The sequence below is a fragment of the Macrobrachium nipponense genome, chromosome 47 (genome assembly GCF_015104395.2).
Source record: "Macrobrachium nipponense isolate FS-2020 chromosome 47, ASM1510439v2, whole genome shotgun sequence".
NCBI lineage: Eukaryota > Metazoa > Arthropoda > Malacostraca > Decapoda > Palaemonidae > Macrobrachium > Macrobrachium nipponense.
In genome coordinates this window covers 24,481,470-24,505,635 of record NC_087222.1, presented here as the reverse complement: position 1 = coordinate 24,505,635, position 24,166 = coordinate 24,481,470, and the positions used below count along the sequence as shown (strand labels likewise).

Below are 24,166 nucleotides of genomic sequence, written 5' to 3'. Positions count from 1 at the left end.
ATCAGGAATCATTGATGTTATCAGGAAAATATACTATATCAGGAATTGTTGAAGATATCAGGAATCGTATATCATATCAGGAATAGTTGAAGATATCAGGAATCGTATATCAGGAATTGTCGGCAGTACCAGGAATTGTCGTCGGTATCAGGAATTGTATATAATATCAGGAATTGTTGAAAATATCAGGAATCGTTGATGTTATCAGGAATTGTAGACTATATCAGGAATTGTTGAAGATATCAGGAATCGTATAAGATATCAGGAATCGTCGAAGATAACAGGAATTGTATATTATATCAGGAATTGTCGTCGGTATCAGGAATTGTATATTATATCTGGAATTGTTGAAGATATCAGGAATCGTATATTATATCAGGAATTGTCGACGATATCAGGAATTGTCGGCGGTATCAGGAATCGTATATTATATCAGGAATTGTCGGCGATATCAGGAATTGAATATAATATCAGGAATTGTTGAAGATATCAGGAATCATATATCATATCAGGAATCATTGATGTTATCAGGAATCATAACTATACCAAAACGAATTGAAGACGGAATTCAGGAATCGTATTATTCATAATCAGGAATAGTTTGAAAGATTTCAGGAATCGTAATATCAGAGGAATTGTGTGACAGTACCAGGGAATTGTCGTTCGGTATCAGGAATCGTATATTATATCAGGAATTGTCGACAATATCAGGAATTGTATATAATTTCAGGAATTGTTGAAAATATCAGGAATCATAACTATATCAGGAATTGTTGAAGATATCAGGAATTGTATATCATATCAGGAATCGTATATGATATCAGGAATCATATATTATATCAGGAATTGTCGGCGGTATCAGGAATTGTCGTCGGTATCAGGAATTGTATATTATATCTGGAATTGTTGAAGATATCAGGAATCGATATCATATCAGGAATTGTCGGCGGTATCAGGAATCGTATATAATATCAGGAATCGTTGACGATATCAGGAATTGAATATAATATCAGGAATTGTTGAAGATATCAGGGAATCGTTTGATGTTACAAGGAGTTGTATATAATATCAGGAATCGTTGATGTTATCAGGAATCACATATAATACCAGGAATTGCTGATGTTACCAGGAATTGTATATAATACCAGGAATCGTTGAAGATATCAGGAATCGTATAGCATTTCAGAAATCTCTGATCTTATCAGGAACTGCACACAACATCAGGAATGTCTGCCGATACCAGGAATCCTATACGGAATATCAGGAACAGCTGACATCAGGCATATTTGATTAACAGCGGGAATTGCCAGCGCTATTAGGCATCAACGACTGCGGGGAATCGTTGGATATTACAGGAATGATCTCTCTCTCTCTCTCTCTCTCTCTCTCTCTCGTCCAAGGAGTCAATACAATGGGACGAGATCCGTTTGTTTACAAATGATTCCTCGCGAGAGATAGTCCAAAGGAGAAGAGTTCTCCGAGCAGAGAGAGAGAGAGAGAGAGAGAGAGAGAGAGAGAGGGACCCTTATCGGAATGAATGCCCTGTTTACTCGTAGCCTTTGTGACCTGCTGGCCCGTGAAAGGGCTCCTTTCTCTCTCTCTCTCTCTCTCCTCTCTCTCTCTCTCTCTCTCTCTCTTTCTTTATCAGTCTATCTCTCTCTCTCTCTCTATCTCTATCACTCTCTCTCTTTTCTCTCTCTCTCTCTCTCTCTCTCTCTCTCTCTCTCTCTCATTTACAGGATAATAAAAAGTCGAGGTATTTCAATAAATTATTTATTTCTTAGTCATACAGTTCAGCCTTAACTAATAATAATAATAATAATAATAATAATAATAATAATAATAATAATAATAATAATAATAATAATAATACAGTTCCTTTCTCTATTTTATATATTCTTTATATTTTATCAGAATTATTTCAAATGAAATATTTTTCACGCGTTTCTTTTGTATTAATTTTATCACACTTTCTCGAAATAAAATATATCTAATATTTCATTATTTTAAAATATTTTACTGTTTTAATATTTTATTATATTTAAAATATTTTATTGATTCAATATTCTTATTTTTTCATAGTCTGTTGTTTCAATATTTTATTATACTTTGTTTTTATTTCAAAAATTATTTAAATGAATTTTTTTTTTTACTTTAAAAACAAGACACAAATTTTTTTTATTTAAAATAATGGCGATAATGCAATTATTTTATTAATTTAAAATAAAGATAATTCATTCATTTTCAAATTAAAGATAAAGATAATTTAATGATTTTATTAATCAAAATAATTTAATAATTCAATTATTAATTCAAAATAATTAAATTGTTCCATTAATCTAAAATAATTAAAATAATTCAATTATTTTATTAATATAAAGTAATTGAATTAATTAAATTATTTCGTTAATTTAAAATAATTAAAATAAATCAATTATTTTATTAATATAAAATAATTAAAATAATTCAAGTATTTTATTAATTAAAGATAGATAAGATAATTCAAATATTTTATTAATTTAGAATGAAAAATAATCTGCCCTTTTTGAATAACCTAAAAATAATTCAGAGATAATCCAATTATTTTACGGGTTAAAAATAACCAGATAATAATCAGACAATTTAATTATTTTAAAAATAACCGAAAAATATTCTTAAATTGACCCTAATATATTTACTACTTAAAATCTATTGTAAATTTACTGTTAAGTTTTTATTTTACGTTATTTTACGATTAATGTTTTGGTAGAGGACGATTTTTTACTATATTTTACAATATTTTACAATGATTTACAATGATTTATTATTAAAAGACGATATTTTACGATATTTGACAATTCATTATTAGGCAAAAATCGATAATTATCGATATTTTACAATATTTTACAATGATTCGTTTAGTAACAGACGATAATTTTACAATATACTTGTTTTACCATTACCTCCAAGTGTTAGCTGTTTGGGAAGAGATAGAAAATGGGAGTTACCGATAGAAAATGGAATTTACACCTGCTACACCTGTTAAACCTGTTTTCCCCTGACATTTGTGATCTGTTTTCTGCAGAAAATGTAAAATAAACTGTCCCACTTCATTTATATCAAATCTAAAATATGTCCACTTATTTCAACACCTGTCACACCTGTTTTATCTCACCTGTATAATACATCTGTGGTGCCATAGACGGGCAATGCAGCTGTCTGCTGTTGGTGAAGTCTATGTTGGTCCTCAGAGGCCGATGGTGCAGCTGTTGCGTGGGCCTGAAGTTGTTCACCATCTTCGCCTTCGGTATGTTTCTGCTGCCTTGGTGCACCTGTCTGAGTCCGTGCAGCTGTCGAGGAGAGAGAATTTGATTTAGCATTTGTTAAAGAATTGATGCATCTACCAAAAGGACGAACATCTGTCTGTCTTGGTATGTGCAGCTGTTAAGAGGATGGATATTGGTTTAACAGCTGTTAAAGCATTGATACGACTGCCAACGAAACAGGCATCTGTCAAAGAACGAAACATCTGTAAAGGATTATAATTTTTCGTATGGTCACACCTGTCTTGTTCAACGCAGCCATGGCGGATTAATATACGTCTTGAAAGATCAACACCTGTCTAAAGAAATAAGCATCTGTCTTAAAAGATTAACACCTGTTTTATGCGATTAACATTCGTCTATATGGAATTAACACCTGCCTTATTATATCAATCATTGTCTATACAGGATTAACACCTGTTTCAATTAGATTATCACCAGTTTTATGTAATAAACATTGCCTGCCTCATAGGATTATCACCTGTCTAAAAGAACTAACCATTATCTGATTAAATTAACATGTGTCTTAAAAGAGCCTGTCTGATAGCATTAAGTCTTGTCTATGCAGGATTAACACCTGTCTTAAAGGGTTAAAAGAAAATATATATATATCATTATTACGGAGGATTAACCATTGTCTACGCTATATAGGATTAACACCTGTTCCTTAAAGGGTTAAAAGAAATAGATATATATATAGTATATATATATATATATGTTATTACGCTACATCGCTCCCTCGGTCTGACCAACCTGCTGTTTAGTAATGTACACCGGCCGGTTCAGCAGGACCCAGGTCACCGTCTCGTGGCAAGGGGGCTGGGTGAGTGACCCGTCGTAGGTGATGTAGTGGCGGCTCTCCTCGGGCAGGAGTGCCCGGACGCTGACCCGCTCCACGGCGGACGCCGTGACCCGCCCAAAGTACCCTCTGGACCGCATCTGTCAGAGGCCGCAGGCGGCATGTCCTTGTAGGCCCACCTGGGAGGTACATATATATATTTAGGCGTAAGTTGAGGGCTAGGCATTCCTTGTAGGCCTACCTAGAGGGTACATTTATATATTTACACTTACGCTGAGGGCATGGCCTTTCTTGTAGGCCTACCCGGAGTGTATATTTGTATATTTATGCCTAGCTAGAGGCTAGGCATTCCTTGTAGGCCTACCTGGAGGGTACATTTATTTATTTAGCCCTGCCTGGAGAGTATATTTGTATATTTAGGCCTACCTGGAGGGTATATTCATAAATGTAGACCTACCTGCAGTGTACGTACATATGCGTATGTTTATATATATACATATATGAACATACACCTACCTAGAGTGATATGCACATATACATAGGCCCTGTAGTGTATGTGTATATAAATAGACCCGCCCAGAGTGTAGGTACGTATATATATAAGCACATACATGCATGTATGCGTACGTATACACACGCATACATACACAGGCCCCTCTGAAGTCAAGGGGCTTGTTGTCACCGGTATCCAAAGGAGAGAGAGCGAGAGAGAGAGAGAGAGAGAGAGAGAGAGAGAGAGAGAAAGTCTTCTTATTTCGCAAATAGAATATTCCTTTTTGGCCTCAGCTGTGTTTCCCAGGGACGGTTCCCACGTTGTGGAGAGAGAGAGAGAGAGAGAGAGAGAGAGAGAGAGAGAGAGAGAGAGATAAACATAAGAAGATACATCTTCCTTAGCAACGCGTAAAAATGGGACGATTTTTTTTATCCAGCCCCCAAAAATTGTGACTGGATCAAAATGGGGTCTTCCCCCGCCCCACTTGAGGGGGAAATGAGGCGTGAGAGAGAGAGAGAGAGAGAGAGAGAGACAGACAGACAGACAGACAGACAGAGACAGAGAGAGAATATAGATCAATGATTTCAACATAAGAATCTCAGATGTTGATCTAAAAAAACACTCACTAAGAGAGAGAGAGAGAGAGAGAGAGAGAGAGAGAGACAGACAGGACAGAACAGACAGACAGACAGACAGACAGACAGAGTCAAAGACAGGACAGAGACAGAGAAAGAGAGAGACAGACAGAATACAAATCATGGGGTCCAACCCACAATGAAAAACTCACAAACTTATCAAAGAAAAAATTACTCAAACACTCACAAACAAAACACAAACAGAGACGAAACAAACACAAACAACGAACATGCTCTACAAAAAAATAAATAAACAAATAAACCGTCTTCCAGACGCGCCAGAGACAAAGACGAAAAGAGACGAGAAGAAGAAAAACGAGAAAATAATGATAAAGAATAAAAAAATAAATATTCACCTGGCCCGCCTTGTCTGAGGTTGTCGTGGTTATAATCATAAACCTTGACACAATGGGGATGTGATAACCGGTGAGAGAGAGAGAGAGGGGGGGAGGAGGTGGAGGGCGGGTTGGTTGGATGAGGGGGAGGGGGGACGATATATATATACATACAGAGAGAGAGAGAGAGAGAGAGAGAGAGAGAGAGAGAGAGAGAGAGAACTCAGAACTCCTTCCGACCGGAAAGGGGAAACAAAAACAAAGCGCCTCATATGGCAACAACAAACTGGTTCGTTCGAAGCAAAAATTGCTGTTGCAAACGACGAGCTACCTACCCCCTCCCAAAAGGCCTTCTTCGTCATTTCCCGCTATTTCCTTCTAATTTCCCAGAGAGCCATTGGCCACCCTCTCTCTCTCTCTCTCTCTCTCTCTCTCTCTCTCTCTCTCTCTCTCTATTTATATATCTCTATCTCTCTGGTTAAGGATCTATCTTGATTTATTTGACATTTTTAATAGACTTTTTTAAGACTTAAAATGAAAAGTCTAGATTCTCTGGCATTTTGAAGATTTTCCCAAAAAAATTTTCAATAGAAAGGTCTAGATTTATAGAAATTTTCTAGAATTTTTAAGAGTTAAAAGGAAAAGTCTAGATCCCTGGCATTTGAAGATTTTCAGACTATTTCAATAGAAAAGTCCAGACTTATAGAATTTTTCTAGACTTTTTAAGACTTTCCTAAAGACTTTTTCAATAGAAAGGTCTAGATTTATAGAAATTTTCTAGAATTTTTAAGAGTTAAAAGGAAAAGTCTAGATTCAATGACATTTTCAAGGTTTTCTCAAAGACTTTTTCAATCAAAAAGGCTAGAATTTATGCCGTTCGAAAGACTTATCTCAGATTTAGATAAAAAAAGTCTAAATACCTGACATTTACAACTCTCTCAAAAACTGTTTTGTAAATAAAAAAAGTCTAGATTTTATTGTATTTTATAGACTTTAAATAGACATTATTCAAAGACTTAATCAGACATTATTTCATTAAAAAAATACTTTATCTAGACATTATTAAAAAAAAGACATAAAACTTTCATTCAAAAAACTTAGTCAATATTAAACAAAACAATTTCATTTAAAAAAGGCTTAACTGAGCCATTATTAAATAAGACTCATTTAAAAATAAGACTTTTTTAGACATTATTAAAAGACTTAATCAGACATTATTCACTTACCTATTTAAGTCAATATCAAACAAAACACTTTCATTTTTAATAAAAAAAGACTTATCTGAGCCATCATTGAATAAAAAAAAAAACTCACTAAAAATAAGACTTTCTTTAGACATTATTCAAAGACTTAATCAGACATTATTCACTTACCTACTTAATTATTCAATGAATACTTAAGTCAATATTAAACAAAACACTTTAATTTTTAATAATAAAAAAGACTTATCTGAGCCATTATTAAATAAAAAAAACTCATTACAAAAGTAAGACTTTTTTTTAGACATTATTCAAAGACTTAATCAGATATTATTCAATGAATACTGAAGTCAATATTAAACAAAACACTTTAATTTAAAAATGACTTAACAGAGCCATTATCAAATAACAGACTCATAAAAAAATAAGACTTTCTTTAAACATTATTCAAAGACTTAATCAGATATTATTCAATGAATACTTGCTTGCAAAAGCACTGAAATTGCAACTACTCCATTTGCCCTGTTCACTGCCTCGGTGAAATTGCTGAACAACTGTGAATTATAACCGTAGTCTGCAGATCTGCAAAGCAAATGAAACAAATAAATAAATAAAATAATAATAATAATAATAATAATAATAATAATAATAATAATAATAATAATAATAATAATAATAATAATAATAATAATAACATCCATCTAAACCTTGGCTTGATCTCGTACGTCTCCTTTAATGATAATATAATAATAATAAAACAACAACAAATGCTCTGATTGGTTAAACGTGCACATTCTCGCAACGCGATTGGCTCGTTCCCCAACCAATCACCTCGCGCGATTGCAGTGCCTCGACCAATCGGGAGGCAGGGAAGAACGACACAGCAGGACGTCCCCAGCTGAGGAAGTTATTGTTTATATTTTTCAATAGACCAGACAATCCTAGGTTTTTGGAGAGAGAGAGAGAGAGAGAGAGAGAGAGAGAGAGAGAGAGAGCGAATAAACAAATAAATAAATCACAAGAACAGAAAACACCACAAAAAATTTTTAAATAATAAAGAAAAAATGTAAAAATAGTCTAATTTTAAAACTTGATTTAGTCAAGCTCCTTTTTATCGCGCCGAGATCTGATTGGCCCGAGCGCCTTCCCGGATCAGCCAATCAAGTTTCTAATCTGCCTCGATATTAATACGATATCTTATAATCTCGAATTTGATGGAGTCTGGTCAAAGCAGGCGATTATCGGCGGCAAAAGCAGTTGAATTATCGGATTACATCGATAATGCGTCACTTAGATGCCTATGCTTTCAAGTTATCAACATTATTATTATTATCATTATTATATAAATATATTTCACGAATCCTCAAAAAATGAATGCTATTCACTATAGTATCGAGACTCTCTCTCTCTCTCTCTCTCTCTCTCTCTCTTATTATTCTTATTATTATTATTATTATTATTATTCTGTTAAAAAGAATGGCAGAATTAAGCGAGTTGACTTTCCATATTGTTTATTTTATTTTCCTTACAATTCGCTTTATAATTTTCAAAAAATTATGAATGCTGAAGGTAATCTATCATTATTATTATTACTATTATTATTATTATTATTATTATTATTATTATTATTATTATTATTATTATTATTATTATATATTTCAAGAATCATCAAGAGACCAAATGAATGTTATTTACAGTAGTATCAAGACCATCTCTCTCTCTCTCTCTCTCTCTCTCTCTCTCTCTCTCTCTCTCTCCCCTTACCTCTGCAGGGAAGGCCGTCCCGTTCACGGTGTGCTCAGAAACCAGACCTGTCGCTCCCTCCGAAGTGGAGTTGGACGTGGCTTACCTTCGGAGTAAAAAAAAAAAAAAAAATAGAATTAAAAAAAAATAAAAATTAAAGAAAATATCTTATTAGTTCAGGAATCCTTATGGGTCCTTCAGGGATGAGTTAGGATAACAGGAATCCTTATGGGTCCTTCAGGAGTGAGTTAGGATGACAGAAATCCTCCTAAGTCCTTCAGGAATGAGTAAGGATGACAGGAATCCTTATGGGTCATTCAGAATGAGTAAGGATAACAGGAATCCTTCTGGTCATTCAGGAATGAGTAAGGATAACAGGAATCCTTATGGGTCCTTCAGGGATGAGTTAGGATAACAGGAATCCTTCTGGGTCATTCAGGAATGAGTAAGGATAACAGGAATCCTCCTGGGTCCTTCAGGAATGAGTAAGGATGACAGGAATCCTTCTAAGTCCTTCAGGAATGAGTAAGGATGACAGGAATCCTTCTGGGTCATTCAGGAATGAGTAAGGATAACAGGAATCCTTATGGGTCCTTCAGGAATGAGTAAGGATGACAGGAATCCTCTTAAGTCCTTCAAGGGTGGTTAAGGATGACAGGAATCCTCCTGAATCCTTCAGGAGTGGGTTAGGATGACAGGAATCCTTCTTAAGTCCTTCAGGGGTGGGTAAGGATAACAGGGAATCCTCTTGAGTCCTTCAAGGGTGAGTTAGGATGACAGGAATCCTTCCTGAGGTCTTCAGGGATGAGTAAGGATGACAGTGATCTTCCTGAGACTTCAGGGTGAGTTAGGATGACAGGAATCCTTCTGGTTCCTCCTGAATCATCCTAGCTTCAAGTAGGATTCCAGGAAAGGCTTCAGGAATGGAATAGGATGTGAGCATGGTTTGGGTCCTCCTGAATCATCCTAAGGGCAAGAAGGACTCCTCCAAGAAGGGCTTCGTCATCCTCCAGGGATGAAATCTTTCATTTAGGATTGAAGCATTGAATAGGATCTGGAAGGTCCTGTATTTGACCCTCATAAAAAAATAATCCTACTTACAGTATCTATTCAATAGGATTAATCCCTGACTTAGAATTCAGATAGGGTATGGCTATAAGATCTGAAAAAAATCCTCCACTCTCTCTCTCTCTCTCTCACCTGGTACCTGTAGGACAGGGGTCCACCTGTAATGTTGATTGACCCGTCTAAGGACAGTACGACGCTGTGACCGGTGTTGTTGATGACTCCGCCCACCTGTGTGGGAGATATGAGTAGATAAGAGTAGATGGGGTAGATATTGAGGGCTCTCTCTCTCTCTCTCTCTCTCTCTCTCAGTGGGATTAAAGACTTCTTTTTCTCTATTGTAAGGTCTCTCTCTCTCTCTCTCTGTGGGATTAAAGACTTCTTTTTCTCTATTGTCTCTCTCTCTCTCTCTCTCTCTCTCTCTCTCTCTCTCTCTATTGTAAGACCAAATAAGGGTCTCTCTCTCTCTCTTTCTGTGGGATTATAGGACTCGTTTTTCTCTATTTGTAAGGGCTCTCTCTCTCTCTCCTCGATCTATCTCTCTCCTCTCCCTCACTCTCTCTCTCTCCTCTCGCGTGAGGGATTATAGACCTCTTTCTCTCTATTGTAAGGTCTCTCTCTCTCTCTCTCTCTCTCTCTCTCTCTCTCTCTCTCTCTCTCTCTCTCTCTCTCTTAAAGATAGCTTTCAACACTTACAAGCACTAGAAACACTTTATTCTCTTTAAATAAATAATAAGGTATTAAAATTTGAAAATATATTTAAGATAACTTAACATCTGTCAACACTTCTAAATCTCATCAGGTCAACTTAAGTAAAAGTATTCTTTTAGATTCGTCACTTTGAACACTTGGAACGCTCGTAAATACGGCCGATTATCTTTAAGTAAATCTAAAATAAAACCTTTTTAAGTATCAGAGAGTTTATAAGTACACTTTAAACCACTTTAAACACCTTGAAACGAACCTCTAGAGGCTAGAGCGTATCTGCCGTAGCAAGGACAGATTACAACCGTTTATTCCAGCAGTCTCTCTCTCTCTCTCTCCTCTCTCTCTCATCTCTCTCTCTCTCTCTCTCTCTCTTGGGAGAGCGAGACACTACTAAACTTCGTATTGAGACGCCGAGAGAAACATCACCGATTGTTATAAAGGAGATCACCAATACTCTTCAAAAACATCTTTTTACAAAAAATTATCTCTTGGGAAATCACTTTAAGATTGGCAATTTGGGGGCAGCGTTCAGCGGCCGTCCCTTGGAATAGCGCTTTCGCGTTCCGGGCTAACGCTAGCTGACAGTTTTCCGCTGCGGCAGCCGAGCTGGATCTTGACCCCGTTTGACCCCTGGCCTTGAAATACGACCTTGAAGCTTTAACGGAAACTTAACAGGTCAATTTGCATATTTAGGACGTTTCCAGCTACCCACACCCAAACGGTTTTCCGCTCTCTGCTGTGAGTTAATGGACGCAGCCTCGCTTTTCAGTAAATGCATGGGATTTGGATACTTAACTCTCTCTCTCTCTCTCTCTCTCTCTCTCTCTCTCTCTCTCTCTCTCAGCTGTCAACTACGAGTGTAAACGAACGGGTTGCAGACACAGACATAAAACAGACATAGACAAATACAGACATAAGAAAGACAAAGAACAGAACAGACAGGGGGGACCTTAACTAACAGACATGGACAGAACACAGACCAAAACACTTTATGGCTTCTTGGACACAGACACAGACAAGACACAGACAAGACACAGACCAGAAAAGACAATGGGTCAAGAACCAAGGCTTCTTAATCAACAGACACAACAGACATAGAAAACAAAAAACTTACAGAAACAAAAACTTTATGAGCTCTTGCACACAGCCACAGAACACTTTATGCAAAACAGACTAACAGACCCAACAGCAAGACAATGGAGGGGGGGGGAGGGGGGAGGGGGGGGGGAGAGGGGCGGGCGGGGGGGAGAGGGGGGAGGGGGAAGGGGGGAGGGGTCGGGGGAGGGGGGAGAAGGGGGGGGGGGGGGGGGCGGGGGGGGGGGGGGGGGGAGGGGAGTAGGGAAGGGGGGGAGCGGGGAAAAGGCCGGGGGGTGGGGGGCAGAGGGGCGGGGAGAGGGGGGAGGGGGGGGGGGGGGGGGGGGGGCGGGTAGGGAGAGGGGGGGGGGGGGCGGGTGGGAAGGGGGGGGGGGGGTGATGGGGGAAGGGGGGAGGGGGGGAGGGGGGGGGGGCGATAGAAGGGGGGGGTTAGGGGGGGGGGGGGGGGGGGGGGGGGGAGGGTGGGCAAGGGGGTGGGGGAGGGGGGGGGGCGGGGGGGGGCTGGTTGGGGGGTATTGAGGGGATCTGGGGAGAGTGGGGAGGGGGGGGGGGGGAGGGGGGTTAGGGGGGAGAGAGAGGGGGGAATGGGGGAGGGAAAATCAAGAAACTTGAAACCCCATGAAATCACATCAGAAAACATACAGGGAATAAATAAAAAATAAATAAAAAATATTCCCCCTCAAAAATAAGTCCAGAAATAAACTTCGAAAAAGAAAAAAATTCCAGAGTCAAAAAAATGCGAATTGGGGAAGAAAAATGAGACTGGAAATAAACACGAGGCATAAAAAGAGAGAGAGAAAGAAAAGACCGGGGAGAGGGAAAGAGAGAAGAAGAAGTGGACAATAAGAAACGGGGGGAGCAAGGACGAAGGAAAAAGCGGAAAACTGTAGGAAAAAACTGAGAGACAGCAAAAACCGAGTAAGTTTTCGTTGGTGCTTTGAGAGATATTGAAAGAATTGGCGATAAAGATGGTGGACAAAGAGAGAGAGAGAGAGAGAGAGAGAGAGAGAGAGAGAGAGAGAGAGAGAGAGAGAGAGAGAGAGAGAGAGAGACCATCAAGATGATAAATTGTTACGAGAGTGAGGTGGGGAATTTGGTTTCAAGTTGGGCTATATTTAATTGGTTTAAAATTGGTTTATATATAACTGGTTTAAATGAAACTGGTTTCAAGTTGGTTTACAAAATACTCCTAAGAAAAACTCTTTGATTTGCTATTTAGAAAAAAAAAATTGGGTATCTCTCCTCTCTTCTCTCTCTCTTCTCTCGCTCTCTCTCTCTTTCTCTTTACATATTTAATAGATATATATATATATATTATATATATATATATATATATAGGATTTATATATCCATACATAAACTAATATTTATACTTTTCAATTCAATTCTGAATTCATTTCAACCAAATCCAAAACGAGAGAGAAATTCTTGCACGAAAATTCCCCCCACCACCAAAAAAAAAAAACTTATTTATTTTTTAATAATATCCCACTCACAACATTACCCAAAAATAAAATAGATTCCATACAATACCCACAAATAACCCGCAAAAATATAAAATAAAATTTACCTTTAAAAATATTCAAAATCATTCTATAAACATGAAAAACACACACAAAAAATAAGAATTCCCCCCAAAATACCAAAAAAAAAAAATATCCAAAATATTAAGAAACAATTCCCCAAAATACTAAGAAAAACTTCACCCACCCAAAAATACTAACAATGCAAATTCCCCAATAAACACTAAGTAAAAAAAATTCCCCAGAAATACAAAAACGAAAATACTAAAATAAAACAAGCAAACAAACAAACAAAATATTCCCTAAAAATATATAAAGAGAAAAATACCCAATGAAAACACAAAATATCAATATACCTTACAATACCAATTCCCCCTATAAATACTAAAACAAAATAAGTAAATAAATAGATAAAGATAAACTCCGACAAAACTAAAGAAAAATAAAATATTCCCCAAACCAAAGGAGAACAGAATAAATAATAAATTAAAAAATCCAACAAAACAACAGAAAAGATAAATTCTCCATAAGCGTAAGGGAACACAGCATGGGATAAATTAATCCCAGAGGAGACAGATCTTAACGAGTGCTAGCAATGTGAGGGGGCGAACAAGTTCGTCCAGCAAACAGCTGACTTGGGGTCACGGTTGGACGGGTGACTGACGCCGCCCGTGGGTGCAGAGGGACCACTCTGGGTTGATCAGCCCCCAAAGAAGTTGGGGCCCTGCAATTAATAATAATAATAATAATAAATAATAATAATAATAATAATAATAATAATAATAATATGTGGCGCCGTGGCAGAGTGGGTTAGGTCCGTCAATGGCCTGGTTAAGCAACATTGAGGGGCTGGTCAGTCGTTGGATGGGTGACCGCTCTCCTCGGCGTTGATTCCTTGGGAAAGGATCGTTTACCATAATTTCCTCAGTCTACTCAGCTGTAAATGAGTACCTATCCCTGATGGGGTAGGGTCCAGCTATGGATTAAATAGCAAAACTCAGCAATGATGTTAAGAAATGAAGGAATAATCGACAACGACGTAAATGGATCCTCTGGCAAACAGAGGAGCTTCGTCCGGCAGCCAGGTATTCAACCCAATTGAAGGGGAAGACAGTCAAGTACTTGGAAGTCGTCATCCAGCAACTGACCACCACAACAACGTAATTCCAACAGCCTGAGATTGTACAGCAAAGCAACAAAGGAAGAAATGGACAGAGAAGAAAATAGGGAAATATGGAGATGCTACATCAGAAGCAACCCGACGGGGAGAGGATATAGAAGAAGGTTGGTCAACATCTGGAATGAGAGGAATAACACCCACCAAACAGAGCAGAGGCTGCAGACCAAGTAAGGAACATAAAGAAAAAGAACTGGCTCTCCCCAACAGAAAAGAAGAGAAGAACTGGAAAGGGAAATGTCACACGACAACGAATTACACGAAGACGAACTGAAAGACGATGCCACAGAAGACGACAGGGATGATGAGGTATACAAACAACGACACACGAAGAAAACGAAGACCGACAAGTAAACAAGAGAGAGGACGGAATGGGTAGAAAAGGTTAGACAATGGATGGAGCCAGATACAGAGAGAACAAAGATCCCCTCCATGAAAGCCTACAACACCAAGAAATTAAGGGAGAAAACAAGTGAGGTCAATGAAATAATGGGCATAATACACACCACAAGTATCACAGAAACAAATATCTTGGCATATGCAGGAGCAAGATTAGTAGCAGAACTGATGGGATACGAACACCAACACCACCAGCACAACCAACCCAACAGAAACCAAAACAGCAACCTCCTTGGAAAAGGCGCCTGGAAAAGCAAATCATGGTGGGATGAGATCTGACTTTAGTAAACTGAAAGAGATGGCAGAAAAAAGGCTAAGAAGCAAGAAAACAAGGGAGGAACTCACGAAAAATACAAAGTACAGGAGAGGGGACTAAACAACACAACAGAAGATGTAAAACAGAGGCTTAAGGCCAAAGCACATAAGACCCAACGTACATGTAACAGGAATAAGGGATACCAACAGAACAAACTATTCGGAACCACCAACCAGAAAGACTATACCAACCACTAAGAGGGGAAGACAACCACCCAGAAATTCCTGAAGCCGAACCAAGTAAGAGACTCTGGGAAAACATATGAAGCAATCCGGAATCACACAACAAACATGCAAACATGGCTCCAGGAAGTCAAGGAAGAAGAAACAGGGGAATAAAACAAAGATTCACAGAGATCACGACAGACACAGTCAGACACCAACTAAAGAAAATGCATGCCAAACTGGAAAGCCACAGGTCCCGATGAAGTCCATGGATACTGGGCTCAAAAACTTCAAGGCCCATACACCCACGAATAGCAAACAACAATCCAGCATTGTATCTCAAATCACCATGCACCCAAATGGGGGGGGGATGACCACAGGAAGAACATCCTTCGTACAAAAAAAGACAAGAGTAAGGGAAATATAGCCAGTAACTACAGGCCTATCACCTGCCTACCAATAATGTATGGAAGTTGCCAACAGGTATCATCAGTGAAAGGCTATACAATTACCTAGATGAGACAAACACCATCCCCACCAACAGAAAGGCTGCAGAAGGAAGTGTAGGGGCACAAAAGACCATCTCTGATAGACAAAATGGTAATGAAGAACAGTAGGAGAAGAACAAACCAACCTAAGCATGGCATGGATAGACTATAAGAAAGCCTTCGACATGATACCACACACATGGCTAATAGAATGCCTGAAAATATATGGGGCAGAGGAAAACACCATCAACTTCCTCAAAAAATACAATGCGCAATTGGAATACAATACTTACAAGCTCTGGGAATAAGACTAGCAGAGGTTAATATCAGGAGAGGGATCTTCCAGGGCGACTCACTGCCCCCATCCATAACTCTTCGTGGTAGCCATGATTCCCATGACAAAAGTACTACAGAAGATGGATGCCGGGTACCAACTCAAGAAAAGAGGCAACAGAATCAACCATCTGATGTTCATGGACGACATCAAGCTGTATGGTAAGAGCATCAAGGAAATAGATACCCTAATCCAGACTGTAAGGATTGTATCTGGTGACATCAGGATGGAGTTTAGAACAGAAAAATGCGCCTTAGTCAACATACAAAAAAGGCAAAGTAACGAGAACTGAAGGGATAAAGCTACCAGATGGGAGCAACATCAAACACATAGATGAGACAGGATACAAATACCTGGGAATAATGGAAGGAGGGGATATAAAACACCAAGAGATGAAGGACACGATCAGGAAAGAATATAGCGGAGACTCAAGGCGATACTCAAGTCAAAACTCATCGCCGGAAATATGATAAAAGCCATAAACACATGGGCAGTGCCAGTAATCAGATACAGTGCAGGAATAGTGGAATGGACGAAGGCAGAACTCCGCAGCATAGATCAGAAAAACCACCCTAAACATATGACAATACACAATGCACTACACCCAAGAACAAATACGGACAGACTACATAACACGAAAGGAAGGAGGGAGAGGACTACTAAGTAATAGAGGACCTACGTCAACATCAGAGAACAGAGCACTGGGGGCAATATCTGAAAACCAGTGAAGACGAGTGGCTAAGAGTGCATGGGAAGAAGGACTAATAAAAGTAGACAAAGACCCAGAAATATGCAGAGAGGAGAATGAAAAACAGAACAGAGGACTGGCACAACAAACCAATGCACGGACAATACATGAGACAGACTAAAGAACTAGCCAGTGATGGACAAATGGCAATGGCTACAGAGGGGAGAGCTCAAGATGGGAACTGAAGGAATGATAACAGCGGCACAAGATCAGGCCCTAAGAACCAGATATGTTCAAAGAACTATAGACGGAAATAACATCTCCCATATGCAGGACGTGCAATACAAAAAATGAAACCATAAACCACATAGCAAGCGAATGTCCAGCACTGCACAGAACCAGTACAAAAAGAGGCATGATTCAGTGGCAAAAGCCCTCCACTGAAGCCTGTGCAAGAAACGAAAAATCAGCTACCTTGCAGTAATAAGTGGTACGAGCTCAACCTGAGGGAGTGATAGAAAACGATCACGCAAAGATCCTCTGGGACTATGGTATCAGAACGAGATAGGGTGATACGTGCAAATAGACCAGACGTGACGTTGATTGACAAAGTAAAGAAGAAAGTATCACTCATTGATGTCGCAATACCATGGGACACCAGAGTTGAAGAGAAAGAAAGGGAAAAAATGGATAATTATCAAGATCTGAAAATAGAAATAAGAAGGATATGGGATATGCCAGAGGAAATTGTACCCATAATCATAGGAGAACTAGGCACGATCCCAAGATCCATGAAAAGGAATCTAGAAAAACTAGAGGCTGAAGTAGCTCCAGGACTCATGCAGAGAGTGTGATCATAGAAACGGCGCACATAGTAAGAAAAAGTGATGGACTCCTAAGGAGGCAGGATGCAATCCGTAACCCGACACTATAAATACCACCCAGTCGAATTGGAGGACTGTAATAGAGCAAAAAAAAAAAAAAAAAAAAAAAAATAATAATAAATAATAGTGTTACTTAGGAAAGCAGACCCTCTCTCAAGCATACTTTATTAATATAAATAAAATAATAATAATAATAATAATAATAATAATAATAATAATAATAAAATAATAATAAGAATAATAATAAAATAATAATATTCATCGTTATTATTATTATTTATTATTATTATTATTATTATTATTTATTATTATATTATTTATTATTATTATTATTATTATAAGAAACTTCTTTAGTGAAAAAAACTTAAAATATTGAAAATGGTCGAAATATAGTTTAGGAAAATCTTTGATCCAGAAAACATTTTGTAAAGGAGGTTTTGAAAAATATTTCAGAAAAGTATTTCATCATCGATCTAAAAATAATTCTGTACAAAATAGTAAAAGAAATACCTTTAAAAATAGAGAGAATGGGTTCTTTGAACCTTTTACAAAATTTTTCTGGAGGAATAAACTTTTCTAAAAGCTTTTTAATTAAAGTATATTCTAATATTCTCTTTATACTCCCAGAAATACTTTCGAAATACTTTCAAAAACATTGTACAGACTTGTTTTTTGAATGAAAGATCTTCCAAAAATATATTTCGAATATTTTTCGATAGCTTAAATGTTTTGATAGATATTCTTATTGTATTTGTATTTTTAAACAATATTACACATTTCGAACATTTTAAATATTGTAAGTTTTTAAATGAACATTTTAAATATTTAAAAAATTACCTGATATACCATCGTAGGTCCACCACTTAGCCCAATCCCAGCTCACACCAAGGGCCCCTGTGGAGAGAGAGAGCGTGTTTGTTGAACATATGTATACATATGCGTTATATATAGTGTATGTATATGCAGGGATACAATAGGTTCAGATTTATTCGCATTTAGCAACAGCTTTCTTTGTATTTTTACATACATACATACATACATACATACATACATATGTAAATACCTAAATGAATGTATTCATATATGTATATATTTGTATTCAAAACACATTATATACATATGTAAATACCTAAATGTATTTATTTGTGTATGTATACATTATATCCCAATTTCAAATATATATCTATATTATATATATATATATATTATATATATATATATATATATATGTGTAAATACCTAAATGTATTTTTACACATGTATATATTTTATGCATACATAAATACATATGTAAATACCTGAAGGTTTGTATTTTATTTAAATGAATTTTGATTTTTTATATACATACATACATACATACCTGAAGGTATGAATATATGTATTTATTTTATACATACGTACATTTATAATACCTAAATGTATGTATTTATATATGTATATATTTTTACATACATGCATACATACATATGTATGCATACAAGAATGAACACCCCTGCTAATCACTCATACATAAAGGCACCTATGTATGCATGAGTTCAATACATACATACACATAAAGGTATGCATGTATACATATATAGGTATTCACACATGCATTATGTATAAATGTATGTTTACAGGAATGAATCTAGGTATTAGTTAAGACTGTATATGTGTATATAAATGTATGTATATACATACATACATGTTGACCAAACACGTAGAAACGACCCATAAAATCTAAAATACAAAAAATATCTAAAATACAAAGAGATATTTTAAAAAAAAAATATTTACAAAAATATGCCCAAAGAATATTTTATAAGTCAGGAGATAAAAGATGATAAAAGCCAAAAATAGGTTGGTCGAGAGAGAGAGAGAGAGAGAGAGAGAGAGAGAGAGAGAGAGAGAGAGAGAGAGAGAGCACCGCCTAAAACAATACCTATAAAACAGTTCTTCCAAAATCATTGAAGGTCTAAATCTTTACGTGTTGTTATTTTTTCGTCCAAACTTTTCTGTGCTTCTTTCTGTCTCCTCTGTTTTATTTCAGTCTTATCGTTTTCTGTTTCCCCTTTTAGCTCTCTCTCTCTCTCTCTCTCTCTCTCTCTCTCTCTCTCTCTCTGTACACTTGTTATTGGCTTTATTCTTATTTTCGTTCGATCAGGTTTTTTTTTCCAAATTCCCCTTTCATCACTTCTCTCTCTCTCTCTCTCTCTCTCTCTCTCTCTCTCTCTCTCTCTCTCTCTCTCTCTCTCTGTTTCTTTTATCTAAATGTATGCTCCATCTTTTATCTCAAGACGTTATTGACTTATTTTGAAAACAAAAAATATCTTTAAAAATGTCTGACTATTTTTTCAAAATAATATTTGGGGTTTTGTTTAGAATTTTATCTATGAATATGTTTGTATTCGTTTATTTTAAATATAAAAAAGGAGTTTCAAAATTGTTTTTGGATTTTCGACAGATAATATTAAATGATATTTCTCACTATTTCAAAATTATTTTGGATAATTATTCGTTCCATGTCTTGAAAGCTGAGTAAATTTTACTTCACAAAATTGACAATATATTTGAATTATTTTAAAGAATATAAAGAGATAATATTAAAATTAACTTTTCCATAAATTGTTTTTATATGCCATAATATGATTTTAAGTATATTAGCAAATTCATTCAATAATGCTTTATTTTTTCATTATTTTAAAACCAATTCATTTTATTTCACAATTGAGCAGTATATTTAAATCATATAAAATCAGGCACCCTGGCAAGCAAATAATTAATATATTACCTTATTATACATTGAACATACATTAAATATACGTTTTGAATAACCCTAACCATGCAATCATTGAATAATCATTTGACATATTGAGAATAAATTTAATTAATAAAGGTTTTTTTTTTGCAGCTAGATATCTTTGAAATCAACAAAATATTCAAAATATACGTTGAACATACATGATACGTCTTAACCAAAAAAAGTAACATGCAATCATAAAATAATCATTTGACCTATTGAACATAAAATCAAATCTTAAAGGCTTAATCAGGCATAGATTTCTTTAAAATCAACAAAATATTCACAATATACATTGAACATAATTAAATATAAACCTAATATGCATTCATAAAATAATCACTTGTCTTACTGAGCCTAAATCACAGTTATAAGGGGTTATTCAGGCCTGAAGCAAAGAGCACAGTGAGCTTACCCACTCGACTACAGAGAAGGACCAGATATCCCAAAACTATCACTCCGGCCACCTCTAGATATTGGCGCCTGTTCCCCTCTATTTGAAGAAGCATTTGATAAAGATGGGAGGGGGGAGGAAGGAGAGGAAGAAGGTGGGGAGATTGTTGCTAGATGGTTTAGACGAAACTGGAAACTGGAAAACTGGAAGAATAAAAATAAGAAGGTTAAAAAAAAGGGGGGCGCCAAAAAACTAGTCTAGAAAAAAGACGCGCGAAAACTCCACTGCCGGAGAGAGCCAATCCAGGATTTTGATTTTCGATTTTCAATTTTTGAAACAATCTAAAGCCTTCAAAACCATAGCCACTTTCATAAAAAACCAGCCGGCGAGTAGCCACATCATCCACCGCTATAGTTCGCTGTTCAGTTTCGGTCTAGATTGTTTTTAAACAGTTTCAAAATAATTTTTTTGCAAAATCCACGCGCGGTTCTCGGGAAAGAATCCGAGAGACGAAGGTCCCTGAAAGAGGTCCTCTCACGTCGACGTCTGAGCCAGCACTGAGTCTGATTCTTTGAATCTCTGGCTTTATATGAACTCTCTCTCTCTCTCTCTCTCTCTCCTCCTTCTCTCTCTCTCTCTCTCTCTCTCTCTCTCTCGCTCTCTCTCTCTCTCTCTAGGCTCCTCTCTCTCTCTTCTCTCTCTGTAGTTTTAAGAATAAAAATAGACTCTCTTTGATCCATCAGAATTCTCTCTCTCTCTCTCTCTCGTTCTCTCCCTCTCGCTCTCTCTCTCTCTCCACTTCATATATTTCAATCTGTTAATAATAATAATAATAATAAAATAATAATATAATAATAATAATAATAATAATAATAATAATAATAATATTAACTATTATAATTATCATTAATCATTATTATACTCTTCCTCACCAAAATATCTGAAAAATAGGAAATAAAAGCAATAATAATATTTTTGAAAAAATCAGAAAAATAAAAAGATAAAATAATAGATATTATTCCCCCTAAAAAAAATCAGAAAAATGGAATTAGTAAAAACAGTATAATATCTTAAAACAAAAAAATAAGAAATAAAAAAAAAAAATTAGACTCTTCCCCCCGAAAAAAAAACAAAAAAAAAACCTACCAAAAAAATCTGAAAAAAAATCGAAAATAAGTAAAAGAAATTTGAATATTCTTAAAAAAATCAGAAAAATAAAAAATAAAAAAGAATTAAATATTCTTCCCCTCAAAAAAATCTGAAAAAATAAAAAATAAAAAAAATAAAAAAATAAAACAAAATTCAATATTCTTCCCCTCCAATAAAAAAAAATCAGAAAAACATCGCAAATAAATTAAATAAAAAAGAAAAAAAATGAAAAGTTTGACTCCAACTCAGGAAATGACTCAACTTTTGGCCTAAATTGTCAACTTTGTCAGTTCGAACCGCCACTAGAGCGACGCATTTTGTTTCAGTCGATCAATGAAGCGTTGAAGACTCCACTTGTAATAAGCGGGATGACGATTATATATGGATTCGTCTGTTGAGATTTTCTTTAAAAATACGAAAATTAGTTTTTTTGAGTTTTCGATGGGAGAGAGAGAGAGAGAGGGAGAGAGAGAGAGAGAGAGAGAGAGAGAGAGAGAGAGAGCAATGACGAGTATACATGGATTAGATCATTTTTAAAAATACGAAAATTAGCTTTTATGAGTTTCTATTTCTTATCTTATATCTTTATTGCATTGTTTGAAGTCAATATGGACGCCAGCGAGAGAGAGAGAGAGAGAGAGAGAGAGAGAGAGAGAGAGAGAGAGAGAGAGTTATAAGGATCAGGATGTCTCAAAGACTCACTAGTCCATCCTAAAAGGGGTTTACAATTCATTCACAGCGCTCTTATGATTTTGTCTAGCTTTCTTTGAGAGAGAGAGAGAGAGAGAGAGAGAGAGAGAGAGAGAGAGCATATAAAACAAGTAAAAGATTACTGTAATCGCAAGACGTTTCCTGATTAGATAAGACGACGCACAATCCTCAGTCAAACCTCTATTTGGTGTCAGCGTAAGGTGTCTTCACCAGTCATCCTCTTTTATCGTGTTCTTCTGTTCCCTGTTCGTTCAAAAACACACAGAAATACATCGAGATACATCGAAGTACATCGTCGATGTTTATCTCACACGTGGCCGATGATCCCCTGGAATATATATTTGTTTTTGTGAAAAAGAGAAAGAAATCTGGTCACTTTTAGGCGAGTGTTGACAGCCCAATTCCGAGAAATTCGTGTTCGACCAATCTTTCTCCCAATTTTGGCCTGCTGTGAGTGGCCCCCTAACTCCCCACGAGTACAACACGAGTGAATTATGCTTTTAGTGGGAGGGTCTAGACCCCTGTTGTGGACCATCGAACTCTACCCAGACAAAATAGCCGTAGCTTTGTGCAGGACAAACAAATCTAAATGTTCGCATTTCTGGTGTGATCTGAACAAAACGTGATTATGAATGTAATCAACAATAATTCAGTTTAGCCGCTGTATCTCATATTACTTTATCCAATTCTATACAACAACTCTATCTGTTTGCTGTATCTTACTTTCTTTTGTATGTTCTTGTTATTTATTGATCAATTTTACAACAAAACACAAATGTTTGACACCGTCCTGCAAGGTGTGGTCTTGTGTATATACCAACCGGATGTATAGTTGCAAACAAATTTGCATAAACATTTTAATATATAAAATATTCTTACCACAAAAACTACTCATTTCAATATACTATAAGACCCTTTTTGTAAGTCATAACACACAAATATACCCACAAGTTTCTGGTTATTTTGACCACAAGCATTATAATGATTGACTCACTTTTTGATATATTGGCCCCCACCAAAGTCTGTGTCTCTTTGTTGTCTGTCTGTGTAAAGACAGAAGAAGGTCCACTTTTTGACATAATGGCCCCCACCAAAGTCTGTGTTTCTGTGTTGTCTGTTTGTTTGCAAATAGAAGAAGGTTATAATGTGGTCTCAACATGTAGTAAGAATGGGAGAAAGTAGATAGGTTAAGAACATAAACATACATTGATACATTACAGATTACAGCACTCATGAGAAACAAAACATTCCGAAGGGAGAAACACCACTGAACGAAGGCGAATCGGGTCTACAGTCATGGACAGGCGTGGCTTCGGGAACCTTCCGCCTCCACCCCCGCCCCCTATGGAGGACTACGACCTGCCCCCGCCCCCTTCCCTCCGAAGGACTATGACTTCCCGGAACCTCCTCCTCCTCCTCCTCCCCCTCCGATAGACTACGAAATGGACCGCCCTCTTCCCCCTCCTCCGCCGATGCCCCTGCTGGATTACGGAGCGGATCTTCCGGACCATGGAGCTAATCCGGGTCCAAGCTTGGGCGCCTATTGCCCGGAGGAGGGTTTCCCTGCGCCACCTCTTCCTTCTCCAGATTACGCGTACCCTCAGGTTGTTTCTTCTTCGCCTTCCTCGTCTACAGGCATTCTTCTGGCTCAGTCTTCGCCTAGGCCTGGGGGGCCATCTTTGCGGGGATCCCTACAGAGTGAGTCGTCTTTTTGAGGTATTTGTAAATATGATATATTTATTATCATTATCATTATCATTATCATTATTATTATCATTATTATTAT

General features: G+C 36.8%; 2 pseudogenes; one reads left to right on the top strand and one right to left on the bottom strand.

Annotated features, from left to right (window-relative positions):
- Nucleotides 1-2,712: 2,712 nt before the first annotated feature.
- LOC135204588 (carbonic anhydrase-related protein 10-like) lies at nt 2,713-23,459 on the bottom strand (annotated as a pseudogene).
- Nucleotides 22,980-24,166, top strand: part of LOC135204587 (cytoplasmic FMR1-interacting protein-like) — a 35,963-nt pseudogene continuing 34,776 nt past the window's right edge.